The sequence below is a fragment of the Odocoileus virginianus genome, chromosome 5 (assembly GCF_023699985.2).
Source record: "Odocoileus virginianus isolate 20LAN1187 ecotype Illinois chromosome 5, Ovbor_1.2, whole genome shotgun sequence".
NCBI lineage: Eukaryota > Metazoa > Chordata > Mammalia > Artiodactyla > Cervidae > Odocoileus > Odocoileus virginianus.
This window is the reverse complement of record NC_069678.1, coordinates 10,353,627-10,374,973: the sequence shown is the minus strand read 5'-3', so window position 1 is coordinate 10,374,973 and position 21,347 is coordinate 10,353,627. Positions and strand designations below refer to the sequence as shown.

Here is a 21,347-nt window from a genome sequence, read left to right as displayed (position 1 = left end):
TCCTAAAATTACTCACTCATATCATTGAGACAGTCTCATAGAAGCCTTTTAATACCTAGTCTATTTGCAAAGAAGTGGAAAATATTGATTGTCATAAGCACCACTATATATATATAACTTATATACATACATATACATATATATATATACATACATATATTTATACACACACACACACACAAAAAGGAATCAAGTACTCAGGAGTGATATATACCCATGAAAACAATGTGATTTTTGAAAATTGATCCTCTAAGTTCTAGCCCTTTGCTCAGTTACTTTACCAAAAGCTTGGGTATTAATCAAATCAAGTATAGAAGGTGTGTGGAGATCAGCCAGATAATTTATTATCTCTTAAGTTGAACCATCAGCCTGTTCAAAGGCTAATTAGACCAATCTGTGAATGTATCAATCCCATAATTACTCAGACTAATTATACTAATCACTGAAAATAAGTTCATGAAAAATTGCTAATGTCTAACCTTGTGGTTTTGCAATGACCTTAGTTCAATGAGGAACTGAAATCCATGTATGATCCACTGAATCTGACAAAACAGGACTTTTTTAAAGCACGTGTATAAATAAGTAGACCCAAAATTGGTGAGATGAAGTGAGTTTTAAAATATTTAATCAAGGACATGGCCCCAAAAATGTATTAGATACGTCTTCATTAGGAGGTAATGAATGAAGAGGTTATTACTTAATGATTTCTTTCTTCAAAACTCTTGTGTATACTGATGTGTATACATGTGTACACGTGTGTGCACATGTGGATCGTGGAAGTTGCATATGTATGTGGATAATCACTTTTACCAGAAACAAGTACTAAATTCAGATGAATTCAGTACATTTATTTAAAGCGCCTGCTGTAAACCAGATATTAATATTGTTGTTTAGTTGCTGTCACATGCAACTCCTTTGCTACCCTGTGGTCTGTAGCTATGAGGCTCCTCTGTCCATGGGATTTTCCAGGCGATAATACTGGAGTGGGTTGCCATTTTTCTCCTCCAGGGGATCTTTGCAACTCAGGGATCAAACTGCATCTCCTGAATTGGTAAGTGATTCTTTACTACTGACTCACCAGGAAAGCCCAGCATTCATATTAAATGCTGGTAAACTATGGGTGTAAAAGAAGAAGTTTCTTGAGGACAGGAATAGAAAAATACGTAATAATAAGAAGATGATGCAAAAATAGTTTAAATATCCTATTTCTACTCATGTATACAAGCAATATTCATTAAGAGTCAGAGAATATTCAACACCGAGCTGAAGCTTAATGTCCACAGGCAGCAGTCAGACAGGAAGACTGCAGCAGACTGGAAGCCCAGGGGCACCAGCTGAAACCACTCTGCCACTTAAGCCACATGAGCCTGCAGATCTTATAGTGCTTGAAGAATTATTGGCAGATAGATTGTTCAGTGCCATTGGCAGGTCCCTATAGGTGAATCACATCTCCCACCCTTACGGTTTTGGAACAAAGCCCAGACATCATCTGTGGAAAGCTAGTGTCTTTTTGAACACAGCTTTTGGCTTGTTTCTGGGTCTTGGGAAAGACTAAAGCTTAATTGTGGGCCACCGAGTTACCATGCATCTTGAGCCATCCATGAGAGGCATGTATGACAGTGCTCCATTATCAAGTGGAAGTGGTTTGGAGGAGATGGGGCTTGAGCAGGTGCTGAGGGAAAAAGTAGGCTGTGTGAGGAAGTAGCTCAAATACCCATGGCTTCCACTCATACATCACATTCTTGAGCCCTATCAAGATGGTACTGCATGGTATAAAGAGACCACCCAAAGCTGACAGCTGTGGCCATCTAGTTTCTGTCTGGGGGTACCTCTAAAGGACAGGGGTGAATGGAGACTCTCCCCGTAGGCAGGTAACAGAGCGCACCAAGTGCAGCCCTTCACTTGGCTGTGGCTGGGAGCTATTGCACCCTGTTACCAGGCAACCAGTCCCACTCAGCCATTTGCAATAGGCCCCTCCCCCAAGCAAGCAACTGTCAGTGAGTGACCGTTAGTGGGGACACTCAGCCAAGGTCAGTGGAGCAGTGATCATCAGGCAGACAGTGAGGTAAGAGTTGGACCCCGGCCTTCTCCGCAGGGCCCTCCAGTTCATCCAGCCTCGGGCCAGCGGGTGATCTGGGGGCCCAGGGGCCAGGAGGGAGGCTGTGTCCTGCTGTTCTCCGGAGCCCTCAGTGTGGGACCCCACTGGCCGGGCCCCGGCCTTGAGGCAGCGGTGACCCTCTCCCCGCCCCTGCCTCCTCATGGCAGCTGTCTGGCTGGGACGCCATCTGCAGGACCTGCCCCGTCCCCCCGCATGGGCTGCCTGAGGAGCCTGCGGGCCGGTTGGCTTGGGTGCCCGGCTCCCTCAGCCTTGATGGTGGAGCAGGGCCTGAGGACCGGCCCTGAGGGCGCCGCCAGCTGAGCTCTAACTCAGCCAGGACTGGACTTTGGAGGGGGAAAGTTGTGCCTCAGGGCCTGCCCTTTTTAGTCAGAACAGAGAATAACACTCATTAGGTATTTATAGGAACACAGTTAACTGACCATGACCTGACCTCCACAACAAGGGCTCTGACACCAAGATGTTTATAAACAACTCACCACGCCCCTGCCTCACCTTCCAGGAAAGGGCTTCACTGAGAGCTTTCAGGAAGTTTGGGGTTCTTGAGGCATGAAACACTCCTCTCTGCAGAGCCCTCAGTACACCTTTCTGGGCTCCTCACTCTGACCTTTTGTTCTTGTTTAGCCTACGGTGGGTCAGGCACACCGACTTGTTTTTCAGTAAAAGGCAGAGCTTCAGTCAGAGAAACTGCTCGTTTGCTTTTACCTTGAAGTAGAGGTGCCAAAGGACCAGCTCTATATCAATTTATGAAATGTAGCCAGTGGTTGGGTGGAATGATCAGGGGCACAGTTCTAAGATTCATGGTAAAAGAGTCTTACAGGTGGTATGTGGATAGAGATCTTTGGAAACAGGATAGGAGATATTTGTGTCCCACGTGAATTAGTTAAAGAGAGAGAGAGGGCTTTTAATAATCAAGTGACTAAGAAGGCCTCTACCATGAATGTCTGTCAGCATCCTGCTCAGCCACCTCTGTCTTTGCTCAGTGACTCATGAACAAAGCAGCCCTGGTGACAAGGATGGGATCAGCATGAGCTTAGCAATGCTGAATTCCACCCTCGAGGCTGCCCTGGCTATAGACACTGTTGAATGTCCATATCCCATCAATGGAGACTGACCCTGAATTCTCTGAGGTGATCAGCCAGCTACCTGGTGGCAGGTTGACTACAATAAATCTCTTTCTTTAAAGAATTGGGCAACATCTTGCTTTTACTGAAAAATACACTTACTCAGAAAATGAATGTGCTTTCCTTGTCCACAGTGCTTCCCCCCAGACTACGATGACTGCTGTATCCACCATCACGGTTTCCCACACAGCTTTGCTTCTGGACTGAAACACTGCAGAATTCCCTTTCTAGTGTTTCTACATCGGGTAGGCTACAGGAGCTACACTCCCGTGAAACTTCAAGGAGGCTGTGAAATAACTAGTTTGTAGTACATGCACATACCTCCCAATGACTCAGTTATACACTCATCTATGCACTGCTGTGTAGGGATTTTGCAGCCGTAATTAAACTGATTTAATTAATCAGTCCTAAGCATTCAATCTTATTAAAAGGTACATTATCCTGGCTGGGCCTGACTTAATTAATCAAAAGGCCTTTAAAAGAGGGTGTGTGGGTGCTCAGTCATGTCCCACTCTTTGTGAACCTGTGGATGGTAGCCCACCAGGCTCCTCTGCTCATGATATTTCCCAGCAAGAATACTGGAGTGGATTGCTCTCTCCTTTTTCAGGGGATCTTTCTGACCCAGGGATTGAACCCATGTCTCCCACATTGGCAGGCAGGTTCTTTACCATTGGGCCACCTGGGAAACCCTGTTAAAAGAGGATAGACCCTTTCTATGTCCAGTGATTCCAAGTTTCAGTTCATATAGTTTCCAGTGATGATTGTTTCTTTCTGACTATATGCCTTGCCAGCTTCCTCTTGCTTAATCAGTGACAACAAGTGTGAGAACCAATCCCTTGTAATAAATACTGTATCTTTTATTGAATTTCTGTGCACAACAGTAATATATGATATTAGAGATTATTTCTAATACCACAAAACTATTTTTATTAATGACATTTCTTTATTTTTTATTACAACTTTTACAACTGATGAACCAGTGTTATCACATGATTATTAAGTAAGCACCACAATTTATGTTAGGGTTCACGCTTTGTGTGGTGTAGTTCTATGCGTTTTGACAAATAATATTGTATAGATAGTTTTAGGACCCTAAAGACCCCTGGGCTCCACTTATTCATCCCTCTTTCTCCTCCCCTTCCACCAAACTTCTGGGAATCCCTGATCTTTTCAGCACCTGTAGAGCTTTGCCTTTTCCAGAATGTAATATAAGTGAAAACATCCCTTTTTATTCAGGATTTTGAGAATGACTAATTTCGCTTAGTAATAGCTTTTTAAACCTTCTCCATTTCTTTCAAGGCTCAGTAACCCATTTCTTTTACTTGCCAAATAATAATCTATTGTATGAATGCATCAAAGTTTATTCACTTATTGAAGGACAACTTGATTACTTCCAATTTTTGGCAATTATGAATAAAGTTGCTCTGAACATCTGTGTGGAGGCTTTCATGTTTTCAGTGCATTTGGATAATTTACTAGGAGTGTGACTGCTGTATAATGGGAGGTAGCCTATATTTAGCTTCATAAGAAGCCCACAAAGTGCTTGTACCATTTTCCATTCCAACAGCAGTTAATAAATTGAGTTGCTGTTGCTCTGCATCTTCCCAATATTTGGGGTTTTCTGTTTATTGGAGTTTAGCCCCTCTGATAATTGTGTAGTGGTATCTCCTTTTAAAGAAATGAATTTTTCATTCATTCTTACTTTACTTTAGACCTTATTTTTGTATTGATTTATTTAGTAGTGCAGCTATAGTGTAGTACCTGAAAACTTTAATCCTAGAACCAAGTTTCTTAAGTTCAAATTCCAACTCTATCTTTTACTCCTTGGGTGACATAGGTTAGCTACTTAACAAGTGCTTCCAGTAATCTTATGCACTTCCCTGGTAACGAGCTCAGATATGAAAGAATCTACCTGAAATGCAAGGGACCTTGGCTCGATACCTGGGTCCAGAAGATCCCCTGGAGAAGGGAATGGCAACCCACTCCAGTATTCTTTTTTGGAGAATTCCATGAACAGAAGATTCAGTCAATGGGGTCACAAAGAGTTGGACAGGCCTGAGTGACTTTCATTTTTTTCAGTAGCTTTGAAGATAATATCTACCTCACAGAGTTGTTATGATAATTAAGTTAGATTATCATAGAACATATAAATAACAATAAGAATATCTGGCCTATACTAAACTCTTATTGTATAAACTACACTTTTTTATCAAGAGGAAGCAATTAGACTGTGAATAATTTGAAATATTGATAGAGTAATGGTAATTAATTTTAAATTGTAGAAAAACTCAATCACATAATGATAGCATTACTCCATTGGTGCATCATTACCATATTCAGGTATCAGTACAGTATTTTAAATCGTAATTCAGTAGCTTCATAGGTGTAGGTCTTTTAACAAGCCTTCAACACTGAGAAGTTTTGGTTCTATTCATTTTCTTCAGATGGAAATGGTGCTGTGATAAATGGCCCAAGCTCCTGACCTTCTAAGTGAAAAAGCCAAACTGAGAACCCAAGGGTGGTCCCAACGTGGCTGCATTGGACTCCTGACCTTATCACTCAGCCATGAGAACCTCGGTCATGGAACAAGTGAGTCCCTGCATTTATATTTATGTCCATGCCTACAGGTATTAGTAGCTCCAGAGGTCCAGATCCTGCCCATAATTATAAGGTAGCCTCAGTGGTCACAGGATCCAGGGCACCTCTAGGTGGATTAACAGCCAACTTTGGCACAGCTATTAGAGTGAAAGGGACCTCTGGACTCGCATCCTCCTGGCCAGATCACACATTCTGAGAGTTGTGTGGCCTCATGTAGACAATGTAGCTCATATCTGTTCGTGCTAGTGTCATTGCTTAACCAAGGACAAAAGCAGATTCCCATCAGGGAGATATTTCATTGTACTGGGTGACACCACCATAAGCCTTAGGTTGGCTCAAGCCTGCAGCACACTCTCAAGGGAAGGTGTCAAATAGATCTCACAGTGGCGCTTGGTAGATAGCCTAGTGACTATGACTCTTGTTGCAAATCTCCTGCACGGCTGGGACAGAGATAGTCAGTGTCCACTCCCATGGCTCCTCTCTGTAATGGACTGTCCCACTAAATGTATGAATTATGTGAATGTGGACAGCCACCAACTCAGTGGACATGCACACATTGTTTGGAAAATGAAGCCTGAGGAAAAATATCATGATTGATAATAGCTATTTTGAAAAGGTAGGATTGAATTCAGTCCTCTAACAGAGCTTGCTTTTAATCAAGAACAAAGTCTCATAGAAAACTTAGTAAGTACAAGAGCTTCCGCTGTGGATCCTGGAGAGGCAGTGATCTGGGAAGATGTCCAGAGGACAGGGGTGATTTAGTGAAAGCTCAAAACAGGCAGGACAGTCATGGGTCTCTGTCATGGAAAGCTAGCATGCATTTTTCAGTTCAGTTCAGTTCAGTCACTCAGTCATGTCCAACTCTTTGGGGCCCCATGGACTGCAGCATGCCAGACTTACCTGTCCACAGGATTACTGTGATATTGAATGGTTTCCCTTGGAAATGAACAGAGATCATTCTATTAATTTTGAGACTGCACCCAAGTAGTGCATTTTGGATTCTTTGGTTGATTATGAGGGCTACTCCATTTCTTCAAAGAGATTCTTGACCACAGTTGTAGATATAGTGATCCTCTGAATTAAATTTGCTCATTCAGGTCCATTTTGGTTCACTGATTCCTAAAATGTCGATGCTTACTCTTGCCATCTCCTGTTTGACCACTTCCAATTTACCTTGATTCATGGACCTAACATTCCAGGTTCCTATGCAGTTTTGTTCTTTACAGCACCAGACTTTACTTTCATCACCAGTCACATCCACAACTGGGTGTTGTTTTTGCTTTAGGATAAGCCTCTTCATTCTTTCTTCTGTCTCTGCTCTCATGGCTCAGACGGTAAAGTGTCTGCCTACAATGCAAGAGACCCTGGTTCGACCCCTGGGTTGGGAAGATCCCCTGGAGAAGGAAATGACAACCCATTTCAGTACTCTTGCCTGGAAAATCCCATGGACAGAGGAGCCTGGCAGGCTCCATGGGGTCGCAAAGAGTCGGACATGACTGAGTGACTTCATTTTTCTTTCTTTCTTCATTCTTTCTGGAGCTATTTCTCCACTCTTCTCCAGTAGCATATACCTTTTTGCCTTTTCATACTGTTCTTAGGGTTCTCAAGGCAAGAACACTGAAGTGGTTTGCCATTCCCTTCTCCAGCAGACCACGTTTTGTCAGAATTCTCTGCCAAGACCCATCTGTCTTGGCTGGCCATGCTTGGCATGGCTTATAGTTTCATTGAGTGAGACAAGGATGTGATCTATATGATCAATTTGGTTAGTTTTCTATGATTGTGGTTTTCATTCTGTCTGCACTTTTATGGGTAAGGAAAAGAGGCACAAGGAAGCTTTCTGATGGGAGGGACTGGCTATGGGGGCATCTGGGTCTTGCTTTGACAGGTTGGGCCATGCTCAGTAAATCTTTAATTTTCTGTTGATGGGTGGGGTTGTGTTCCCTCCCTGTAGTTTGGCCTGAGGCCAAACTATGGTAGGGATAATGACAGTAATGAAGACCTCCTTCCAAAGGACTTATGCTAGCAAGCTCCAGCTCCCAGGGTTGTTTTATTCAGTACCCCTGACCCTGCCCATGGCAAGCTACTGCTGAACCACACCCCTGCTTGGAGACTCCTGGACACTCACAGGCAAGTCTGGCTCAGTCTCTTGGGGGTCATTGCTCCTTTCTCCTGGGTCCTGGTGGGCACAAGATTTTATTTGTGCCCTCCAAGAATCTGTTTCTCCACTCCTGTGGAAGTTCTGTAGTCAAATCCCACTGGCCTTCAAAGTTAAATTCCCTAGGGGGGGGTCTCAGTACCTTAGAACTTTTGCAGCAGTGTGAAAACCTTTTGGTATAACTGTTCTCCAGTTTGTGGGTCGTCTTCTTGGCAGCTCTATGGTGGGGCTAATGGTGACCTCCTGCAAGAAGACTTTTTGCCACACACCGTGCCTCCCGGGTCTGCAGCAGCCAGAGACCCTGTCTCCATGGAAGGCCTTTGCTGATCCATGCCTCTGCAGGAGGCACTCAAACCCTTAAAGGCAGCTCTGGCTCAGTCTCTTGTGGGGTCCCTGGGTCCTGGTGCACACAAGGTTTAGTTTGAGCACTCTGAGCTACTCTGGCGGGTATGGGGTTTGATTCTAAACGTGATATTGCACCCCCTCCCATCTCACTGGGACTTCTCCTTTGCCCTTGGATGTGGGGTATCTATTCTAGGTGGGGGCCAACATTCTCCTATTGATAGTTGTTTAGCAGTGAGTTGCAATTTTGGAATTTTCTCAGGAGAAGATGAGTAAACGTGCTTCTACTCTGCCATCTTGAATCATTGTGTTGAATCAGCATGTGTTTTAGCATTTCTTTTTTCTGATCTGTTAGGTTCCCATTCATTAAAGTGCAGAAACTCTGTTTCATTTCTTTCCTGTTCCTCTCCTTTACTCTCCTTCATCCAGCAAAGAGTGTGATTTAGCGGCAGCTCAGTCATAGTCACTAACCTCCCACATGCGTACACTCCACCCCATGTCCCCAAAAGTGAAAAAACCATGAACAATTCCTGAGCAGCCTCACCAGTGTTCTGACAGCTACTGTGTGTCCCTCTAGCCGCCATGAAGAACTGGTGGAGGGGCTGATTCCCCCAGTCCTGGTTGAGAAACACAGTGTGGGTAACCCGGAGATAAGCTCATCTGTCTTCTTCTGGGATAAGAATGTTGCTTCACTTCTTTGCTTTTTATTCAGTTGAATACTTTTATAGATATCGGACAGTGTACACTTCAGTGATACTACAATTTCCTTGGTTGGGGGAATATTGAGGATAAATCTATTATCAACACAGACCTGATTCAAAAGGACATTAAAAAAGACAGCATCAGTTATTACTGTATAACAGTAGGCACTTTCCTCAGGAGAAACTTTGCCTCTTTGAAAAATGATTTTTGTAGTTGTTGGTCAAATTGAAACAAATCTTACATGAAATAGTTCAGCCTTTTCAATAGGGATCCACTCTGTTTTCTTTTGGGGCTTTTAACTTAAAGAGTTTTAGTTATCTGAGGACAAAAATCAGATACTAGAAGACTTAGTGCACGGAACACAAGAGACTGACACCTTCACTCTCTTTTCTTCTTTCTAATCACAGGTGCACTGAACAGCCTATGAATATCATCAATACTAAAGGTTCATCCCTCTGCTGAGGAAAAATCCAGTTGATGAAGGTGGGGCTCTCTTGCTGGCTCTGGTTGGAGAGGCACCCTGATCCTGGGTCCCTACAGGCAGTGAGGGCTGGGGATTGATCTCCTAGGAAAGCAAGAGATTGATCTCCCAGGAAAATGTGCTAGCCACGTTCTAGTGTCTCCAGATGCAATTGCATCAGTTAGATGGTTGGGATCAGTGAATGACGGTGTTTGGAGGTGGACATGTGTTAAATCCACATAGTGTGATTGTGAATCTTCCTGTCTGCATATTTCCTCAGGAGATATTTCCTGCAGCACACACACAAGGGATAGTGGCAACCGAGAACTCAAAGTAAACTTGATTGTTAGCCTAGTGACCATGACTCTTGCTGATACTCTCTTACCTAGCTGATTTAGAGACTGCCAGTGTTCACTCTGTGCTTTGTATAATCAACTTATGACCCCTATGATTATGGACAGGCACCGACCAAGTGGACACGCATACACTGTATAGAAAATACATATTGATAGGGAAGTATGGTTTTATTGATAGTGGCTATATTTAAATGGTAGAAATTCAATATTATCAATCTTGTATATTTGATTTTCTTTAAGACAAGTAATTAGTTATAAATACAGTAGCATACTTTGCCCAGGATTGAATTTACTCCTCTAATGGAGTTTGCTTTTAATTGAGTACAAAGTCTCAAAGAAAACATGATGAGTAGAGTAGCAGCAACTGTGGATCCTGGAGGAAGAGTGATCTGGGAAAAAAAACTGGAAATAGAACTGCCATATGACCCAGGAATCCCACTTCTGGGCATACACACTGAGGAAACCAGATTTGAAAGAGACACGTGCACCCCAATGTTCATCACAGCACTGTTTATCATAGCCAGGACATGGAAGCAACCTAGATGCCCATCAGCAGTTGTGGTAACTATACACAATGGAATATTACTCAGCCATTAGAAAGAATACATTTGAATCAGTTCTAATGAGATGGATGAAACTGGAGCCCATTATACAACGTGAAGTAAGCCAGAAAGGAAAACACCAATACAGTATACTAACGCATATATATGGAATTTAGAAAGATGGTAACGATAACCCTATATGCAAGACAGAAAAAGAGACATAGATGTAGAGAACAGACTTTTTGGACTCTGTGGGAGAAGGCGAGGGTGGGATGATCTGAGAGAATATCATTTAAACATGCATATTATCAAGTGTGAAACAGATTTCCAGTCCAGGTTTGATGCATGAGACAAGTGCTCAGGGCTGGTGCACTGGGATGACCCAGAGGGATGGGATGGGGAGGGAGGTGGGAGGGGGGATCGGAATGGGGAACACATGTAAATCCATGGCTGATTCATATCAATGTATGGCAAAAACCACTACAATATTGTAAAGTAATTAGACTCCAACTAATATAAATAAATGAAAAAAAAAAAAAAAAGAGAGAGACAGTGGCAATTTAGCAGGAGCTCAAAACAGGCAGGAGGAGTTTTTGGTCTCTCTCACTGAAAAGGAGAATGCATTTTAGAGTTTTCCTTTTTTAGATTGAGTATTTCCTTTTGATTAGGTTCCTTTTAGCTAGAAAACCAAAGCTCTATTTTCATTTCCTTCCACCTCTCCTTTACTTTCCTTCCTCCTCCAAAGAGGATGGATGAACACAAGTTCAGTCCATGCTTATTAACCTCCCACATCCTTACACACCACCCCATGTCCACACAAAGAGAATAACCCCTGCATGATTCCTGAGCAGCCTCACCAGTGTTCTAACAGCTACTCTGTGTCCCTCTAGCTTTCACTGAGGAGGACCTGCCAGTCAACGCCCCTTGTGACAGGACAGAAGAGACTCCGTGTATCTCCAAGGCAAGCTGTTGGAAGCCGTTTGCCTGTTTTTTCCTGGTCTGAGATAGAAATATTGGTTCATTTCTTTTTTAATAGAATTAATTATATGTATTTGTGGGTGTTCGTTCCAGATATGGATGATTCCCTTGATTGGGAGAGTGTGGAGTGAATGACTCATTACCAACTCATGATGCCAGGCCATAAGGCATTAAAATTGTTAGCATTCCTTACACTCTAGAGAGTACAGAGTTTTCTCTCCTGGAGCAACTTTTCCTCTAGGAAAAGAATTATGTAGTTTCCAACGTAAATGGACTTGGAAACACCATCCTCCGGGAAAAGGTCTTGCCTTTTATCCTGAGTATGTGTGCTCTGATCTTGCTGGATTCCCTGGACTCCACCATTGTTTCTCATCAGGTTTTCTGCTTTCACCAAATGAAGCAAAGACTGTGCATCACTGTGATCTTATCCTCATAGTTCTCTTCTGTACTTGCAGGTGGCCCTTTCAGCGTATGCATTCTAGAATCATTTGCTTGGGGAGGAAATGCTTTGTTGATGAGAAAGTTGGGGCTTTCAGCCAGCTTTAGTGTAGAGGTGAAACTGATTGGTAATTCCTGAAGGAAATGAGCACAGGGGCCCTGTTGACAGAAAGCAATACAAGTAAAGTGATATGGCCTTACTGTAGTTCCAGGAAGACGGTGCACTATGGTTAACAATGCAGTTTTGTGTCCATGGGACTGGGTGTGTCTCTATGTGTAATGAGTAGTATGATTTTTTGTGTATGAATTTTTTGTATTGTGAGTTCCTTGATTTATGTCACCCTTAAACATCACTGTTACTGGTGTCAACTTCCCCCCCAAAATGCCCATCACCTTTGCACCATGAATGAGTATGTATATAAAAATTAAAGTATATACATTCTCTGTATACATTGATTTTATACCAAGTGAACATTCTTTAACCTGGAAGACAAATTCCATCACTACCCAGGGAAATGTTTACAGGATTATTTTTAATTTTTATTTATTTTTTATTAGTGAGATCTTTTTTGCAGCACAGGCTTTTCTCTACTTGTGGAGAGTGAGGTCTGCTCTCTAGTTGCGGTGTGTAGGCTTCTCACTGTGGTGGCTTCTTCCTTGCAGAGCATGGGTTCTAGGGCTCCTGGGCTTCAGTAGTTTTGGCATGTGGGCTCAGTAGTGCTGCTCCTGGGCTCTAGAGCACTGGCTCAGTAGTTGTGGGGCACGGGCTTAGTTGGTCTGTGGCATGCGCAATCTTCCCAGATCAGGGATCAAGCCCAAATCTCCTGCATTGGCAGGCGGATTCTTAAACCACTGAGCCACCAGGAAGTCCTACTGGCTCCTTAATGAACAAAACTGCATTTCAGAATGCCCCTTATTGGGTCAGTCATAGCTTCATTTGATAGTAAATCTCACCTCTTAGTAGGTCTTATGGCATTTTGACTGGTCATGGTTCATCACTCTGCCACTTGCCTCATTCAAACTCTTTGCTATTAGAGCCTCAGAATGAACCCTTCCCCCTCAGTGAGACACCTGGTACTGGGGGCCTCCTTCCTTCTGCAGGGAGCCCCTGGTGGTACCTGCGTGCCACACCTGGTTCTAGAGCAATCTGAGAAAGGAGGAGCCTCCAGGTGTAGATGGAGGAAGTTCACTCCAGCTTTGCCTCAAGCTTTGATGTGTCTTTTCAGCCCTGCTAACTCCATGTACTGTGTTGTATAGCAAGTCTCTAGAACTTTTCTATGTTGCAACTAAAATTTTATAACCGTTGGACATACACGCTCCATGTCAACCTCCTCCCAGCTGTTGAAACCACCCTTCTACTCTCTGATCTCTGAGTTTTGCTTTAGATACCTCAGTTAAAGGAAATCATGCAGTATTTTTCATCCTGCGACTGGCTTATTTCACTCTTACTAATGTCATCCAGCTTCATCCAGATTGCTGCCAATGACAGAATTTCCTTCTATTTTTTATTTTTTTTTTCTTTTTCCATTTATTTTTATTAGTTGGAGGCTAATTACTTTACATCATTGCAGTGGTTTTTGTCATACACTGGCATGAATTAGCCATGGATTTACATGTATTCCCCATCCCGGTCCCCCCTCCCACCTCCCTCTCCACCTGATCCCTCTGGGTCTTCCCAGTGCACCAGGCCCGAGCACTTGTCTCATGCATCCAACCTGGGCTGGTGATCTGTTTCACCCTAGATAATATACATGTTTCGATGCTGTTCTCTTGAAACATCCCACCCTCGCCTTCTCCCAGAGTCCACAAGTCTGTTCTATATATCTGAGTCTCTTTTTCTGTTTTGCATATAGGGTTATCATCTTTCTAAAGTCCATATATATGTGTTAGTATACTGTAATGGTCTTTATCTTTCTGGCTTACTTCGCTCTGTATAATGGGCTCCAGTTTCATCCATCTCATTAGAACTGATTCAAATGAATTCTTTTTAATGGCTGAGTAATATTCCATGGTGTATATGTACCACAGCTTCATCATCCATTCGTCTGCTGATGGGCATCTAGGTTGCTTCTATGTCCTGGCTATTATAAACAGTGCTGCGATGAACATTGGGGTGCACGTGTCTCTTTCAGATCTGGTTTCCTTGGTGTGTATGCCCAGAAGTGGGATTGCTGGGTCATATGGCAGTTCTATTTCCAGCTTTTTAAGAAATCTCCACACTGTTTTCCATAGTGGCTGTACTAATTTGCATTCCCACCAACAGTGTAAGAGGGTTCCCTTTTCTCCACACCCTCTCCAGCATTTATTGCTTGTAGACTTTTGGATAGCAGCCATCCTGACTGGCGTATAATGGTACCTCATTGTGGTTCTGATTTGCATTTCTCTGATAATGAGTCATGTTGAGCATTTTTTCATGTGTTTGTTAGCCATCTGTATGTCTTCCTTGGAGAAATGTCTGTTTAGTACTTTGGCCCATTTTTTGATTGGGTCATTTATTTTTCTGGAGTTGAGCTGGAGGAGTTGCTTGTATATTTTTGAGATTAATCCTTTGTCTGTTGCTTCGTTTGCTATTATTTTCTCCCAATCTGAGGGCTGTCTTTTCACCTTGCTTATAGTTTCCTTTGTTGTGCAAAAGCTTTTAAGTTTCATTAGGTCCTATTTGTTTATTTTTGCTTTTATTTATAAAATTCTGGGATGTGGGTCATAGAGGATCCTGCTGTGATTTATGTCGGAGAGTGTTTTGCCTATGTTCTCCTCTAGGAGTTTGATAGTTTCTGGTCTTACATTTAGATCTTTAATCCATTTTGAGTTTATTTTTGTGTATGGTGTTAGAAAGTGTTCTAGTTTCATTCTTTTACAGGTGGTTGACCAGTTTTCCCAGCACCACTTGTTAAAGAGGTTGTCTTTTTAATTTCCTTCTATTTTAAAGACTGAATCACATTCCACTGTACCTATAGTCCATATTTTCTTTATTGCTTCATCTGCTTCTGGACACTGGGCAGTTTTTCTATTTGGTTGTTGTGTACAATGTGGCTATAGACATGAGATTGTAGATACCTCCTGGACATTATAGTTTTATTTCCTTTGGACATAAACTCTAATCCTTTGGACATAAACTCTAATGAGTCATTGCTGGATCTTATGATTGTTCTCTTAATTTTTTCAGGGACCCCCAAACTGCTTTCCATAATGGCTATGCCATTTTACATTTCTAGCAACATGGTATAAAAGTTCCACTTGTGCACATCCTTGCCAACAACTGTTATTCTTTCTTTCTTTCTTTTTTTTTAAAAACACATCCTGAAAGGTGATATCTCCTTTTTACTTGGTTTCCATTTTGCTGGTACTTAGTGATGCTGAGCACTTTTCCTATATGTATTGATCACTTCAATGTCTTCTATGAAGAAATGTCTATTGAAGCTCTTTACACATTTTTTAAACTCAATTATTTGCTTGCTGATGTTTGAAGTTGAATTGTTAGCTGCTTCTATATTCTGGATATTGGCCCCTTATTCAGATACAAATTTCGCAGATACATCCTCTCATTCTATAGGTTCCCTTTTAATTATGTTGATTGTTGAGAGGGATTATCCTTTATTCACTTGGTAATTTTAGAACCTTGGCAAAGATCATTTGGCCACACATGTGTCAATTTATTTGAGATTCCCTTCTTATGTTTCATTGGTCTCTCTGCCTATTTTGTTGCTGCTAGAACACTGCTGTGGCATTCTTTTGTGTTTTGAATTAAGGAAGCCTGAGTCGTCATTGTTGTTCTTTGCTCTCAAGATTGTTTTTTCTCTTTGGGTTTCTTCTGAGTTCCGTAAATATTAATATTTTAGAATTTTTTTTCCATTTCTATAAAAATGGCATGGGGCTTTATGAGTGGTTACAATGAATATGTACATTACTTTTTAGTAGTATAGGAAGGTCAACAACACTAAACATTCCATGAATGTGGTATGTCACTCCGATTACGTGTCTCTTCTTTCTTTCAACAGTGTCCTGTGGTTTTTAGTGCACAAATCTTTCACTTCCTAAGGAGCCTTTTCTCCTGCCTTGCTTGTGTCCTCAAGAGTCAGGGATAGGAAGGATGGGCTCATGAAGAGACTGAAAGTCCCTCCCTCCCTGCTGTACCTACTCTCTGGTTACATGTGATACAGGTGCCCTGGGCCATGCCCTTCATGTCTGCCTATGAGTGAGCCCCCGACTGGGAATTTTCTATTGGTCTGAGTGTCCACCTTACTATCGAATGTCCACAGGACTCTCCTAAGCCTGGCCTGGGTCCAGGAGCCCCAGATATGCCTAAATATGAATGATCATATCGGACCATTAAACATTCTGCAATAAAGAAAAACCAAGGGACAGGCAGTTAGCTGTGTTTTCCTTATCTTTCCAGTTCGTAGAGTCGAACTTTCCAGTGTAGTGGCCACTAGTCAGATCTGCCTATCTGTAAGTAACAGGATTCAAACAATAATTAACTTGTTGTATTTTTAAAAACACACAAAACCTTTGCAATGGCCTAGTCACACTAGTCATATTTCAAGTGTGTCCATAAGTGTTGGAATTTCAGGTTGGTAAGCTTGAAGGTAAGAGCTATATTGGGCCTGTAGAAGTGTAAGGTTGAAAGGTGATTCTCTCAGCATCTCTCTCTCATGAGAAATTTTACAACTGTGATCAATGTCGTGTTGAAAGTCTCTGACTCCACAAAGCACAGGGGAGGTCTGGGAACCTTCCTCCTTGAAATGGTGGGTCAATTTGTATAATAACTATATTGTTGCTCATTGTTGTGTTTCTACAGAATGGATTGTGGAGAGCACTGCAGCAGTGATGTGAAAGAGAGCTCAGGTAGGGATCAACTCTCAGGTGGGATTTAGAGGGAGAGGGTTCCTGGACCACTTGGGTTATAGCTGCTTCTTTGGAGATGAAGGAAGGTGAATATAAACTGAGAAAGAAGAAGCAACTATGCATAGAATTTTGATTTGTTCTTTTCATATTTTAATATAGTAGAGCTATGCGTCCATGTGCTTTATTGTACTGTGCCTGTAATTATCTCTTCTTGCTTTGAAATTTAGAAATGTCCTTTATCACAAGACTATTGTTTGCTTATCTTTTAATTGCCAAATATGAACGCTTGACTTGTGGCTAGTACCTGAAGGGTATTATGCACAAGAGACTTTGGCTTCATCTTTAAATTATCCTATGATGGCCATATCCTAGTGGGCACAAAAGTCTCATAATCACTTAATACCGGAGACCAAGTTCTTGGAGTGAGAGTCAGGTGATGGGTAAGATGTGAACTCTCTCCCTTTGCAATTTCAGGACTTGTGGCTTCCCCTCATGTTTGTTGTTACAGTTTATTTGTGTAAAGGGTGCTCTCAGGGTTGGATGAGTAAAAGCACATGTGCTCTGGGATGCCTGCTTGGGCTCAGTCTCCTGGAGCTCACCTCAGCTTCCACACCTCCCCAAGGCTGATGTGCTGAAGGTGCTTCCACGTGAGAGTGGTCCATGTCAAGCTGCCCCTAGAGACCAGCATGGCTGCAGATTCTAGAGACTATGAAGGGGCTTTCTTTACACACTTCCTCTCACAGCCTTGCTGATCGGGTCTCCCGGGACTGACCAGACCTAGGTCAGAGATTCACAGCAGCAGGACCCAGGGTCACTGCTCTTCTTAGAACCCAATGCTCCATCCAGACAGCCCTGCCCTTACTCCCCACACCTCAGTTGCCCACCCTCTGACTTTTCTTCAAACATTCTCAGGTCTCATTCCTCCCAGTCCTTCCAAGGTTGTGGTAAACCCTGGCAGGTGCTGTGTATGTATGAGGCTTCTTGATCTATAGAACCTTTGTTGCACCATTTCAGACTAAGATAATTTGGACACGTTACTTTAATTCTAACATTGTTTTCATACACTATAACGGGCTAAGAGGCTTATGCAGTTGTTTTGAGAATTAAGTATCTCCCAGTTAGCTACCTTTACCTTAGGCACAGGACACTTATTTGCTATGTGAAGTTGGTTGTGTATCTAGGCTGTTGTGGAAAGTGATGCAGTGAATTTAGGACTGCAGATATCTCTTTGTGATACTGATTTAATTTCCTTTGTATATATATCCAGAACTGTGTTTGCTGAATCATATGATATTCTGTTTATACTTTTATAAGGAACTTTTGTACAGTTTTCCACAAAATAACTGCAAAATTTATGTTCCCACCAGCAGTGTCCCAAGGTTCCAGTGCCCCACATCATGGCCTTAACTTCTTAATTTTTTTGTCTTTATCATACACAACCTAACAGGCATGAGGTGCTGATTTGCATTACCCTGATGATTAGTGAGGTTGAGAACCTTTCCTGTGTCTGTTAGCCATTTGTATGTCTTGTTCCAGAAATGTCTAAGTCTTTGCACATTCCTCAACTCATTTATTCTTTAAACATTTTTTATTTGTTTTACATTTGAGTTGTGGTTATTTTCTTATTTATTTTGAGTATGAGCTCCTTATCTGATGTATGGTTTGTAATTTTTCTGTACATTATTTTCATCCTGCTGACTGTTGAAGAGACTACCGGTTCCCTATTTTGTTGTCTTAGAACCTTGGTGAATTTCATTTGAGCATGTTTCCATGAATTTACTTGAAGGCTCTTTATTCTGGTCTTTAGGATTATGTATCTGTTTCTATGTCAGTATCGTACAGCTTTGATTCCTCTATCTTGTAATGTGCTTTGAAATCAGGAGGTGAGAAACTTTGATCTTTGTTCTCAAGATTACTTTGCGTATTTGGAAACCTTACTGGTTACCGTCTGAGCCACCGACTCCCTGGCGGCTCAGATGGTAAAGAATCTGCCTGCAATGTGGGAGACCTGGGTTTAATACCTGAATCAGGAAGATCCCCTGGAGAAGAGAATAGCAACCCATTCCAGTATTCTTGCCTGGAAAATTTCATGGACAGAGGATCCTGGTGGCCTACAGTCCATGGGGTAGCAAAGAGTTGAACATGATGGAGAGACTAGCATACAGAGTGGTTTGGATTTGTCTTTTCCATTTCTGTGAAAATGATATTAATATTTTGATTGGCATTGCAGTGAAGTTATACTTAGCTTTAGGTAGTCTAGAAATGTCAACAATTATGAGCATTCCAATTGCTTGTGCCTTGTTTCATTCTTTCAGTATGGTTTGTAGTTTTCAGTGTAGAGGTCATTTCCTTTCTAAACATACTTTGTCCTTGCCCTCCATGGATTTTTCAGAGACAGTGGTGGGAAGGATGGGCTCGTGAAGAGATGAAGTGTCCCTCCCTCCCTTTTGCACCTGCTCTCCGATTATGTTTATCACAGGTGCACTGGGCCATATGTCCATTACCTGTCCCCTCAAGTGGAACACCTGCTGGGAATTCCTCTAAGATCTCAGTGTTGACATAACTGTTTCAGTGTCCCCAAAGGCTCACGAGTACCCGGGATGTGTGCTTGAGCCCAGGAAATACCTACAAATAAATCATCAAATCAGGCCATCCAGATATTCTGCAGAAGCTGTTGAACTACACTTACAGGCCTGCAAGCCCTGTACTTGGCTGGACTTGAGGCCAAAGAAAGATCCCGGAGTCAAGGACAGAGATATCAAAGGTTTAAGAGATGGGATGATTTCCATGTCTGAAGTAAAAGGGTCCTGGAGAGACACCCACTGTGGATAGCAGGGGACAGGCAGAACAAAGCAGCAGCAGCCTTCTTCACTCTAGGGTGATAGGGAGTCTACCTGTTACAGGGGGAATAAACAGCAGATTGGCTCATTGATTACCATTGGTTACCATGGAAACCAGTAGAGGGCCATATTGCTCTTAGTCCCTCAGGCTAAATATTTTCATAGGTCAGAGGTTAATCTATCAATAAACAGCTGTGTTGACATGCCCAGATAATGCAGAGGGAATGACCATGTGAGGGGTGGTGGTGGTGGTTTAGTCACTCAATCGTGTCTGACTCTTGTGACCCCATGGACTGCAGCCTGCCAGACTCCTCTGTCCCTGGGATTCTCCAGGCAAGAATACTGGAATGGGTTGCCATTTCCTCCTCCAGGGGATCTTCCCAATCCAGGGATCAAACCCATATCTCCTGCATTGGCAGGCAAATTCTTCACCCCTGAGCCACCTGGGAAGCCACTCTCCCTTGTACCAAAGTTCCCTGGTACTCCAAAATCTGTTCTGCTATAATCTATCAGAAGTGGTAGAATATTTGGTGCTGATATTAAGGTCCAATCAATCTTTCCTGGTGGCTCAGATGATAAAGAATTCAACTGCAATGCCGGAGACCTGAGTTCTAGCCTGTGTCAGGAAGATCCCCTGGCAGGAAGAAATGGCTACCCACTCCAGTATTCTTGCCTAGAGAATTCCATGACAGTAGGGTCTGGCATGCTACGGTTCATGGGGTGGCAAAGAGTCAAATATGACTCAGTGACTAAGCACACATGCATATGTAAATATATGTGTGTGTGTATATATATATATAGTATATATATAGTGGTTGTTGTGCATTGCAGTATGGTAGCCACTAGCCAGATGTGACTGTTGTAATTTCAGGTTGATTAGAAAGATGGTGAGAGCTCTAATCAGCTTGTAGAAGTGAGAGGTTGAGAATTGACTTTTTCAGCATCTCTGTCTTTAGGTTTGCAACTGATATCAGTGACTTACTGAATGACTGTGACTGCACAGAGCACAGATGACTGCCATCTGCTATCCACAGTGGGGTGTCTCTTCAGGACCTTGGGAAAAAGGTCAAGGTCTTGTTTGAGAGCCAGCAGGACCTCAAATGGAGCAGAAGTGGGTGGATCACTCATTCTAATCCCCTTGTTGCTTATGGTTGTGTTTCTATAGAGTGCATTGTGGAGAGCATTTGCTGCAGTGATGAAGAAGGGGACGCAGGTAGGAAACAACATTCAGATGGATCTGATGGGAGAGAATTCCTGGAACTTTAGAGTTAAACTGCCTGCTTGGAGACTGAGGAAGGTGAACATGGAATCAGGAAAAAGGAAATATGTGCAGAGCTTTGACTTGTTTCTTTCATATTTTAATGATATGATAGAGATTGAGTCCTTGGACTTGCACTGTGCTCTGTTTATAATCACCTTTTCTTGCTTTGCTCTTCAAAAATTATTTTTCCCATAAGAGCTGCTCTTTCTCGCTTTTGTCACGGACTAGTATGGAAGCTTGGACTCTGGTCAGCACATCTGGGGTACTGCGCACTGCAGACTATGTTTTCTATTGCATGTTGAACTATGATGGCCATATCCTGGTGGGCATAAAACTCTCACTGCCACTTGACACTGGAGACAACATCCTTGTAGGGCATGTGAGGTGGTGGGTGAGACATGAACTCTCTCTTTCTTCACTTTCAGGACTTGAGGCTTCCACGCATGTTTGTCCTCACTGTTTATTTGTGTAAAGGATGCTCCCAGGGGTGGATGAATCACAGCACATGTGTTCTGGGGTCCCTGTCTGGGCTCAGTCTCCTGGAGCTCATCTCAGCTTCCACAGCTCCCCAAGGCTGATGTGCTGAAGGT

General features: G+C 42.6%; 1 long non-coding RNA gene across 1 annotated transcript; it reads left to right on the top strand.

The window, feature by feature from the left end:
- Positions 1–1,977: 1,977 nt before the first annotated feature.
- Positions 1,978–21,108, top strand: LOC110124089 (uncharacterized). The gene is made up of 5 exons (XR_011487658.1): positions 1,978–2,065; positions 5,685–5,829; positions 9,445–9,520; positions 16,610–16,656; positions 20,662–21,108. It is a non-coding gene; the product is annotated as an uncharacterized lncRNA (long non-coding RNA).
- Positions 21,109–21,347: the final 239 nt, after the last annotated feature.